The 9499-nt window shown below is 51.4% G+C and overlaps 1 long non-coding RNA gene across 1 annotated transcript; it reads left to right on the top strand.

Moving 5' to 3' along the window:
• Positions 1–568: 568 nt before the first annotated feature.
• On the top strand, positions 569–7104 carry LOC107183350. Its single transcript, XR_001514139.1, has 2 exons — positions 569–1946; positions 6563–7104. It is a non-coding gene; the product is annotated as an uncharacterized LOC107183350 (long non-coding RNA).
• Positions 7105–9499: the final 2395 nt, after the last annotated feature.

Genomic DNA, 9499 nt, shown 5'->3' with positions numbered 1-9499 from the left:
AGTCAGTCTCGGGTTGTTTACAAGACGGGGTAAATAATCTATTCAAACAGCTACAGCCGGGGCGACAGATAACTTAAAAGCTCTTTTTGCTAATGTGCTGGTTGTGTTAAAAGACTTTTTAAAAATGACTCCTACTTGCTGTTTTCATAATTTAAATTTGGTCCAGGGTATTATTATTTGTTCTCTCAGTGTGAGATAAGGAGAGGGGAGGGTGGCATGAATGGTTGGAAGGCAGTGCCAAGGAGGAAGTGGGGGGGATGAGATTACAAGAACACATTGTTGCTTACAGTGCGTGCAGGGTGCAGTTAAGGTATGGCTGGTTCCTTTGGGGCTTGGTTGCCATTCAGTTTTTCTAAAACGGTTCTTGAGATGTGTCTCTACTTGGCAGGTGACTGGCCGGTTCGGCTCGTTGCCAGCATCATGGCGCTCAGTTTGGGAATCTGTCTGATTGATGTTCCTGAATGGACCATCTGTGGCAGAGGAGGTGAAGGACTTTGCTGGCTTTCTCCTCATCCCCCTCCCCCTCCCCGCCAGTCTGTGCAGATGACGATTAAGTCTGTCTCTCACGTGAAAAGAGGCTCAGCCTCACTCAGTAAAATACATGACCACAAGGTGGGGGGCCCGGGTTTCACCTGTCAGGCAAGCGACAACCCCCACAACCCCCACGTCTGAAAGCATCTGTTGGCCACGGGAGTGTCAATTAGTTCCGGCTCTTAAGGAGGCAGCGCCAGCCCGGTCATGTTGGCTCCCCCTGGGCACGGCCTGGCCCCGCAGGCAGCATTTCCCAAACCCGTGGGCCCTCTGGCTCGGGGTGGGCTTGGCCAGTGGGGCCTCGGGTGGGAGGCTGGCAGGGGGAGGTTCTCTCGCCTCGGTTCTGCCTCAGTGCCTCTCCTTTGCTCGGTCTCCTTTGCTCCAGCTCGTGCGGGCCAGTTGACCGAGGCCCTAGCTTTGAAAATACCTCCTCCCTTTGACCCTCCAACTTAGCGGTGGTCGCGGCGTCCAGCTCTTGCTCATGTGTGCATTCCTTACCATTTCCAGTTTCACGTCCAGCTTCTCCGTCATGCGCGCAACCAATTCCTTGTATGATATTCCCTTATTTCAGCTGCTCAGAGGAACTGTGTTTCTGTGGGTGAATCCCATCAATAAAGGGGCATCGGACAGCAGCTTTTAAAGTGACAGACGTAACAATCCTTTGGCCCAGCCAGGCCAGGTCTAGGAATTTAACCTGCAGGTATGTGTGTGCATGTGTGAGATACCACAGGTACGAGATGATTCCCTGCTTTGTTGGTGACAGGAAACGGTGGGAAGCGACTGGAGGGCCCCTCAGGACACTGGCCGGATAACCCTTCCTCGCACAGGTGGGGAGCGAAGTGGGGAGCTTGTGGAAAGGAACCAGAGGCTCCGTATGGATTCATTAGAGAGTTACAGAAGCCAAGTGTGGGAAAATGTCCAGTGTGTGCTTCCATTTCCGTGTGTGTGTGTGTGAGAGAGAGAGAGAGAGAGAGAGGAAGTGCATGCAAATTCTCGGGAAGGCTATACAAGGAACCAATAACAGGGTTACTTGCTGGGGAGGGTGATGGGAACTGGGCAGGTGGGAGTGTGGGTGCAGAGGAAACTTCTCGCTCTGTGCTTTAAATTATTTTGAAATAGAAGTTGAAGTCTGCCTTTACTTTTCCCCAAGTGGGCAAACCGTTTCACCGAGCAGCAGTAACTGGTAGGAAAACACCCTTTAACATGTAGAAAGTGATAACGACAGGGCTGCGTTTCCAGACTGTGCACAGGACAGAATAACCGTCATTCCTTGGAGCGTTCGCAGTGACTGGCAGGCGCCCTGAGAGCGCTGAGCGCTTTCTTTCCTGGAGTGTTTACTTACTCAGCGAGCATTGACAGCACCCCACCCATGCCGGTCCTGTGCTCGGCTGGAGGGAGCATGGTGAACACGGCAGGTGAATTGCCCCTGTACATGGAGCTTCTGTTAGATGGGAGACAGACAGAAAGGGATATGTAAAACGGATGCAAATTATGCAGTGTATTGAAGGGAATCTGTGTGGGGCTGAGGGGAGAGTGAGGGAGGGTGGGGCCTGGGGGGCAGGAGAAGTGTGGGCACAGCCAGGTGGCCAGGGAAGGCCTGGTGGGGGAAGCCTCTCAGAGGCAACCTGAACGGTATAGTGACCGGGCAGAGGGCAGGTACTGGGCTGGAGGGAGCTGAGTGTGCCCAGAGGCTTGAAGCTTTGTGGCCTGAGCAGAGAATGAAGGGGGGAGGGGGGGGACAGGCCCGGGGCCACCTCAGGTGGCTTCAGTGAGAAGGGAAGGGTCTTCCGCAGGAGAATGACATGGATTACCTTTCAGTGACCGTAGCTAATACTTACATCTGCTCTGTGCTGGGTTCTGCCCTGTGTGCTTTACAGAGTTAACCTGCTCATTCTTCAAAGCAACCCTCTTAGGTTCTTAATATTTACAGTAAAGAGTGGAGCCTGGAGGCGTGGGGAAGCTGAGTGACTTGCTTCAACTTTCCCAGCCTGCAGGGGGTGGAGCTGCGATTCGGACCCAGGCATTTGGGCTTCAGGGGCCATATTCGTAGCCCCTGAGCACAAAGCCTCTAAGAAGAGCGTTCCTGGCTACGGAGCGGACAGTTGGTTGGAGGAGGGATGAGAGGACCGGGACACCAGTGAGGAAGCAGGGGCTGGGCTTCAGCTGAGAGTGGTAGCCCCTGTTTCTTCTTTCAGCCCCTGTAACGTTCTGTTGACCTCGCCCTGGGTTGGCCTTTAGTGTTGATCACGCGTGTTGTTACAAACAGTAAGGTGGGCCCTCAGCCTCGCTTCCTCTTGCGGAGGCGCGAAAGCTCGTCTCCAGCGTGTCTCTAGCATCGCGGTTGCGGGATCCAGGTTTGCTCTCGGTTTCCCTAGATACGGACAGATTGCTTCCTCCCTGGGAGCCCTCAGCATGCTGATCGGCTCTTGGCGCTTGCCTGCGCGTGAGAGCGATGTGCCGTTTTAATTTGCATTGCTTTGCGAGCCGCGAGATGTATTTTTGGAGAATCAAATGGACGCGACAGCTTGGAGGTTGGAGGTGAAGGAACTGTGGGAATCCATGTCTAGGTTTCTGGCTGTGCGTCTGTGTGGGCGGTGCTGCTACTTAGCGATGGAGAGAACGCCATTCGGAGGGTCCGTTTGTGTTTCTTGTCAAGATGTCATTATTTTGCCCGCACTTTAAAGGATATTGTCACTGGGTGTACAGTTGTAGGTGCTCTGACATGTCATTTCTTTGGCTTCTGGCTTCCGTTGTTTCTGTTGAGAAATCAGCTGTATGTCTTGTTCTTTTTTTCTTTTCTTTTTTGTTTTAGAAGCAACTTTTATTTTTTTGGTTAATCCTCACTCGAAGATATTTTTCCATTGATTTTTCAGAGAGAGTGGAAGGGGGAGGGAGAGACAGAGAGACACATCGATGTGAGAGAAACACATCGATTGGTTGCCTCCGGCATGTGCCCAGACCAGGGCGGGGGAACCTGCAACCACGGTGCGTGCCCTGAACCGGAATCGAACGCAGGGCCCTTCAGTCCGCGGGCTGGAGCTCTGTCCACTGAGCTAAACCGGCCGGGCTGCCTTGTTCTTTTGAAGGCGTTGTGTCTCTGGCTGCTTTGCCTTTGGTTTTCAGCCGTGTTACTGTGACGCGTCCAGGTGTGGTTTTCTTTGAGTCTGTGCTGCTTGGGGTTGACTGGTGGTGGTTCTTGCTTTGGGCAGCACATGGAGTGTCCTTGGTCATTATCTCTCCTTTCGCTACTTTCCTTATCTGTTCTCCTTCGTGGACTCTCTCTCATCATGTCCTGTATGTCTCTCAGACTCCTGTCTCCGTCTCTCCATTCTCCACTCTGTGTATTTTCTTCTGACCTATATTCCAGTGTATTAATTTTCTCTGTAGCTCTATTTAATCTGCTGTTAAACCTGTCAATTAAGTTCTTAATTTCACTTATTGTCTTTTTCAGTTCTCCTAATTCTTTTCTGCTAAAACATTTCATCTTGACAACTTTAATTACAATTATTGTAAGTCTGTCTGACACATATTCCATTATCTATTTTACCCTTGGTTTTCATTCATATTATCTTGATTTTAGATTGCCTGTTAAGCTATCTCTCTTTTTTTTAATGTTTTTAAAATTTATTTTAGGGAGAGAGGAAGGGAGAGGGACAGAGAGATAAAAACAGCGATGAGGGAGAAACTGCAACCTGGGCATCGAGCCTGAAACCCCGGGCATGTGCCCTGACGGAATTGAACCAGTGACCTCTTGGTTCATGGGTCAGTGCTCAACTACTGAGCAGCACTGGCCGGGCGCCTGTTAACTTTAATTAAATTGTCACAATGTGTGTGACAATGTGAAGAGAGAATTTGAGACTCTGGCTCTCTTCCCTCAGAGAGCCTTCTGGCAGGCAGTTAAGGAGGGAAATATCACTTTAAGGTTGTGAGGGTCGGGTTACTCTGGTTTACCCTTCTCCGAGTCTAGCTCTCCGGTGGGCCTAGCTCATAGCCAGGGTGTTCCCAGGCCCTCTTCTACTTGGCAGCCCCCCAGCTCTAATTCTTGCCCCCCAGCCCCCTAAGACTGCGGGAGATTCGGCCTCCTGCTCAGATTCTCAGCCACTTGTTCCTGCTTCGCTTTAGACCTCTCAGTTTCTGCTGTGAGTCGGCAAACGTGTCGAGGGGAAAGGTGGCTCCGGTTATGGGGCTCCCGAGTCCTGGCTGCGTGGGTAGTGCTCCGATGCCTCGGGCAGTTGCTGCTTGTAATTTGTTCGGCTCTTTCCGATGTCCTTGGCGGAGGGACTGGTCTGCAGCAAGCCCGTCAGCTGTTACCAGAAGTGGGTCCCAGGAGTTCGCGTCTGGTCTTCAAGGCTGGACGTGCCCGGGAGCGATCCCGGTGGGGCCGGCAGGGAGGCAGTTGCTGCGTGTGGGTCTGTGGCTTAGAAGACGCGTCTGGGTAGGAGAGGAACATGGAGACGACTCTCAAGTCACGGGGAGGGATGAATGAGATCGCGTGGTGGGGAGAGTTGAGGGGCAGGAGTAAAACCCCGGGACTGAGGACAACCCAGCGAAGGAGATGGAGAGACGGTCGCAGTGTGTGGAGGAGACCGGGAGGTCTGTGCGGTATTGCCGGTGCTCAGGGAGCGGGAGTGTGGCCAGCTGTGCTGAATGTCCTCGAGAGTTCGAGGGAAATGAGGACAGTGTCTCCTGGATTTGGTGACTTGGGAAAACCAGTTTGGCCCAACCGGCGTGGCTCAGTGGTTGAGCATCGACCTATGAACTAGAAAGTCACGGTGCGATTCCGGGTCGGGGCACATGTCCAGTTGGGGGCTCGATCATCCCCAGCGGAGACCATACAGGAGGCCGCTGATCAGTGATTATCTCTCTCTCCGTTCCCTTCCTCTCTGAAATCAATAAAACATATTTTTTTAAAAACCATCCAGTTTGGTGAAAGGTGTAGAGAAGGCAGGCTAGGCCACAGTGGGCTAAGGAGATTGCTCCTGGCGGGACGAAAGCATGTGCCATGGCCCTTCATGGGAGTTTGTTAAGAGGAGAGGTAAGGAAGCCAGCGCCCTGGGGACTGAGAGGGGAAAAGGGAACCACACGTTTCTCAGCGAATCTTCTGGTGGAGGCCAGCCTGCTTCCCATAGGTGAGTTAGAGCAGCCACGCCGCCGGCACACACACGGGTGAATAACGCCGGGGGAGAGCTTAGTTCGAGGGAGTTACTGGCAGAGCCTTTGGGAAGCAGGACTATTGACACTTCTGAAGTGAAATGAAGTGAAAAAATAGGTTTTACCAAAGTTTCCTAAAAGCTGTTTTAAAAGACTTTGAAATTGGGGGAAAATAGTTACTCGTAAGTGAGAGTAGAAAATACGTGTGTCTGCCCGGCCTGAGGGCTCAGTGGGTTGAGCATCATCCTGTGTGCCGAAGGGTTGCTAGTTCGATTCCCAGTCAGGGCACAGGCCTGGCTTGTGGGTTTGATTGCCAGTTGGGAAGCGTAAGGTGCAAGGAAGGCACCTGATGGATGTCCCCCTCAGCATGTCCTCAGGTGAAGGTTAAGAGAAGAAAATACATGGTCCCCGTCCTGACCTTTGAAGTTAAGCTTATACACTTTTCACAGTGAATGCCAATGCCCCGGTAGACAGAATGGAGGGGGCATGCGACTCTGCAGTGTCCTACGGTTTGGCTGCAGGCAGTTCAGCACGCGCTTGTTTGCTTTTGATAAGCATCTCTCAGCATCACGTAAGTCTTAGAAGAGGCTCACCTGAGTCCCGCGGGTTGGCCAGGAAGAGTTTGTAGCTTACCTCCGCGGAGCAGATGTACTCCGAGCTGACGTGTTCTCGGTAAGACACCGGGACCCCTGCTCGGACGGGACAGTCAGCCCATCGGAAACCCTTGGCCGAGCTATTTTTAATTACTGCCTCCTCCTCTTGGAAAGCTTAGTCCTGTAATTGATCTATAAAAACAGCAGCTTGCTATAAAAACTGGACATTTTAATGATGATGGAGAAGTATTTCCCAATATCTGGGTAATTAGCGATTTCTTTTCCAGTCTTCATCCAGATGTCTGGCACCGTGCAGGCAGGGCCTGGCCGCAGCCTCAGACCCGCTTCCATGGGAACATGTTATGTTCTCCGTTTGTTTTGGACGGCAGTTTCCTTCTTGTGTGGACAGATACATATGAAACACATGCTCTCCGCGTGGAGTTTGTGGTCCTCTGAGAATTCTCTGGAGGAGGAAATGGGTTGACCTATTTGGTTGCTATGAAATAAAAACAATCTTGTTTTCATTTTTCAGTGAACATCTGGGTTGCATTTATTATTTTACATTCTAGAGGTTCTTTTTAAAGCCACAATTTGATAATGTGAGGGTTCATTAAAGCAGTAACTAGCTGTTTCTGTAATTAAATTAAGTGCTAGGGTGGCTGGTAGTTTTAAACAAATATTAAAAAATTGTTTTCTTTTCTACAAAATGTAACTTTCAAATGTCAGCCCTTGGTTTTAAACCATAAAACGGGATCTAGATATTTTGGGGGGAAGGATTGGTCACCCGGTTTACTCCCTGCTGCCCACGGCGGTGCAGGGTGTGGCCATGCGGGGCTGTATCTGCCCCTAAACAGGACCATCCCCCCTCGTCCTTGTAAAGAGCCCTGATTCTGGCCCTGACCGGTTTGCCTCAGTGCATAGAGCGTCAGCCTGCGGACTCAAGGGTCCCAGGTTCAATTCCAGTCAATGGTATGTACCTTGGTTGCGGGCACATCCCCAGTAGGGGGCGTGCAGGAGGCAGATGATGGATGTTTGTCTCTCATCGATGTTTCTAACTCTCTATTCCTCTCCCTCCCTCTCTGTAAAGAATCTATAAAAATATATATATATTTTAAAAAGAGCCCTGATTCAGGTTCATACAAATGTGCACTCCCAGGGGAGGGCACCACCAGGGAGTGAGTCTTAAATGCTGAAACCAGGCAAGGTGGCCCCTTTTTCCTGGTCTCCGATTGGAGGAGGGGCGTGTAACCCAGGTCTGGCCAGCGAGCTTGAGGGCAGTTTGCAGGGTTCTTCCTGGAAAGGTGTCTTCCTTCCTAGAAAAATAAACAAGGCGGAAACGGTCCCTCTCCTTAAGACGGACTTGGCTGGGCCTGCTGGGTAGCCAACTGACTCCCACAGTGACCCTCAGGTCTGGCAGCCCCGGCTCGCAGGCTGTGACCAGCTGGGTCCTCGCCCAGGGGCTGAGCTGTCACCCACCCCGGAGCCTGCCTGTCTCCGCACTTCCTGTCGGGGACAGTGAATGCCTCCTTGTTTACAAGGCCGGGTAGAGGCTCCCTGTAACCGGGAGCCGAGGCTTCCGGCCTGATCCCGGCTGCAACCGCCGCCGGTTTCATTCTCATCCGCTCAGCCAGGATCCCACCGCCATGGAGCGCACGTGTCGTCATTGAACACCCCGGGGCAGCCACGCCGGCCTGCAGTGGCTCGTGTGGGAAGAGACGTGCGGTTCTGCTGATCACTGTGGCTTAATCCACTCAGAAGGTCACCGTGGCGCAGGGCACGTTGTACCACCTTGTCAGCGCCCCATCACCGACCACATCATGGCACATCCTCATGGACTTGGGGATCAGAAAGCGAGCCTGAACCCAGGGACCTGCCTCCTGACGCCTGGGATTCAGACCTGCTGCTGCCCACCCCTGCGTGTGTCACTGTTAAGAACTGAGTTAGGTTATATTTTCTTTTTGAGGCTAACACAATTGTGGGCAAACTAAATGAATAAAACTAAAAAAAAAAAAAAAAGACCGTACCCTTTTATGTAATGATGTTTACTTTGAATTTATATTAGTTCACACAAACACTCCATCCATGCTTTTGTCCCTGCCCTCCGGTCCAGTTTAAGAACCCACTGTGGCCCTCGAGTCAAAAAGTTTGCCCACCCCTGGCACGTTCTCCTACTTTGAATAAGACGAAACGTATTTTCACATGCTTACAAACCGTTAATAGGTTCATTCAGCAGTTCCTTGTAAGTACATGTATTTTTAACACGTTTTTAAAATGCAGTCCTTGAAAGTGGTGACGTTGGCCTTTTAATATTCTGTTAGAATTAGGACTTCTTTCAGTTTTTAGCAGAGAGGAAATAAAATGATCAAGAAGGGTCCCCCCCTCCAAGTTTCAGTAATTAGATTAAAATTTTTTGAATCGAGACAGAATGAATTCCCTTCTGTTTGTGTTGGAAGTATGGGAAGACTGGCCATGGCAGTGACTTTCAACTATGTGGCCGGTTCACACGCTGAGGCCCTAGCTTCTGTGTGGGAGGGCCGTGACTGCAGCCTGACTCAGTATCTCCCCGCTCCCAGGAGGAAACATCTTGAGAGGAAAATGAGGCTTTCATTGGCTTATGTCAAAAGAATCCTGATATCAGACGAATGTTCCAAAACGTTGCACTTTCCCGGGAATCACAGGGTCTCCTGTGCATTCCCCAAAGTGACGTGTTTCTAAGACACGTTTCTAAGACGTCGCTTTTTCATGCAGAGCAGTGATGCTGAAGACTGGTCAGTGGTCGCCCTGACGTTCCTATTTTACAAAAGAAACTCGGATGCCAGCTGCCTCCTCCCTCCTTCCTGGGATCAGACTGGTCTTGACTCAAAATCTTGCTCATTAGCCCTTCTCCTGGGGGCGCTGCCCGCTGGTGGCGGCAGAAAGCGAGTCCGGGAGGGGTGGGGCCCCACACCCAATTGACACCCTCACCCTTGAGGCTCTGCCTCACAGATGCCCAGTAATTTGGCTGGGCATGCTGGACATGACTCATTTTTTTTTTTTTTTAATCTGGAAAGAGCATAAACAGACATTTCTTCTGGGTTCTGCTGTGCTTGGTGCTTAGGCGTTCGGTTGTAGGGTTTAAGCTCTGTGGCCCTCCTCTCCGCCTCCACACTCCAACCCCCTCCCCCCCCCATCCTGGGGCTGCAGTCCTGCCTGTCTTCCCCCAGGCTTTGTGATCCAGCCAAGAG

The sequence above is a fragment of the Myotis davidii genome, unplaced genomic scaffold (assembly GCF_000327345.1).
Source record: "Myotis davidii unplaced genomic scaffold, ASM32734v1 scaffold399, whole genome shotgun sequence".
Lineage (NCBI taxonomy): Eukaryota > Metazoa > Chordata > Mammalia > Chiroptera > Vespertilionidae > Myotis > Myotis davidii.
Note: the sequence above shows the minus strand (reverse complement) of the source record. Positions and strands in the feature narration are given on the sequence as shown.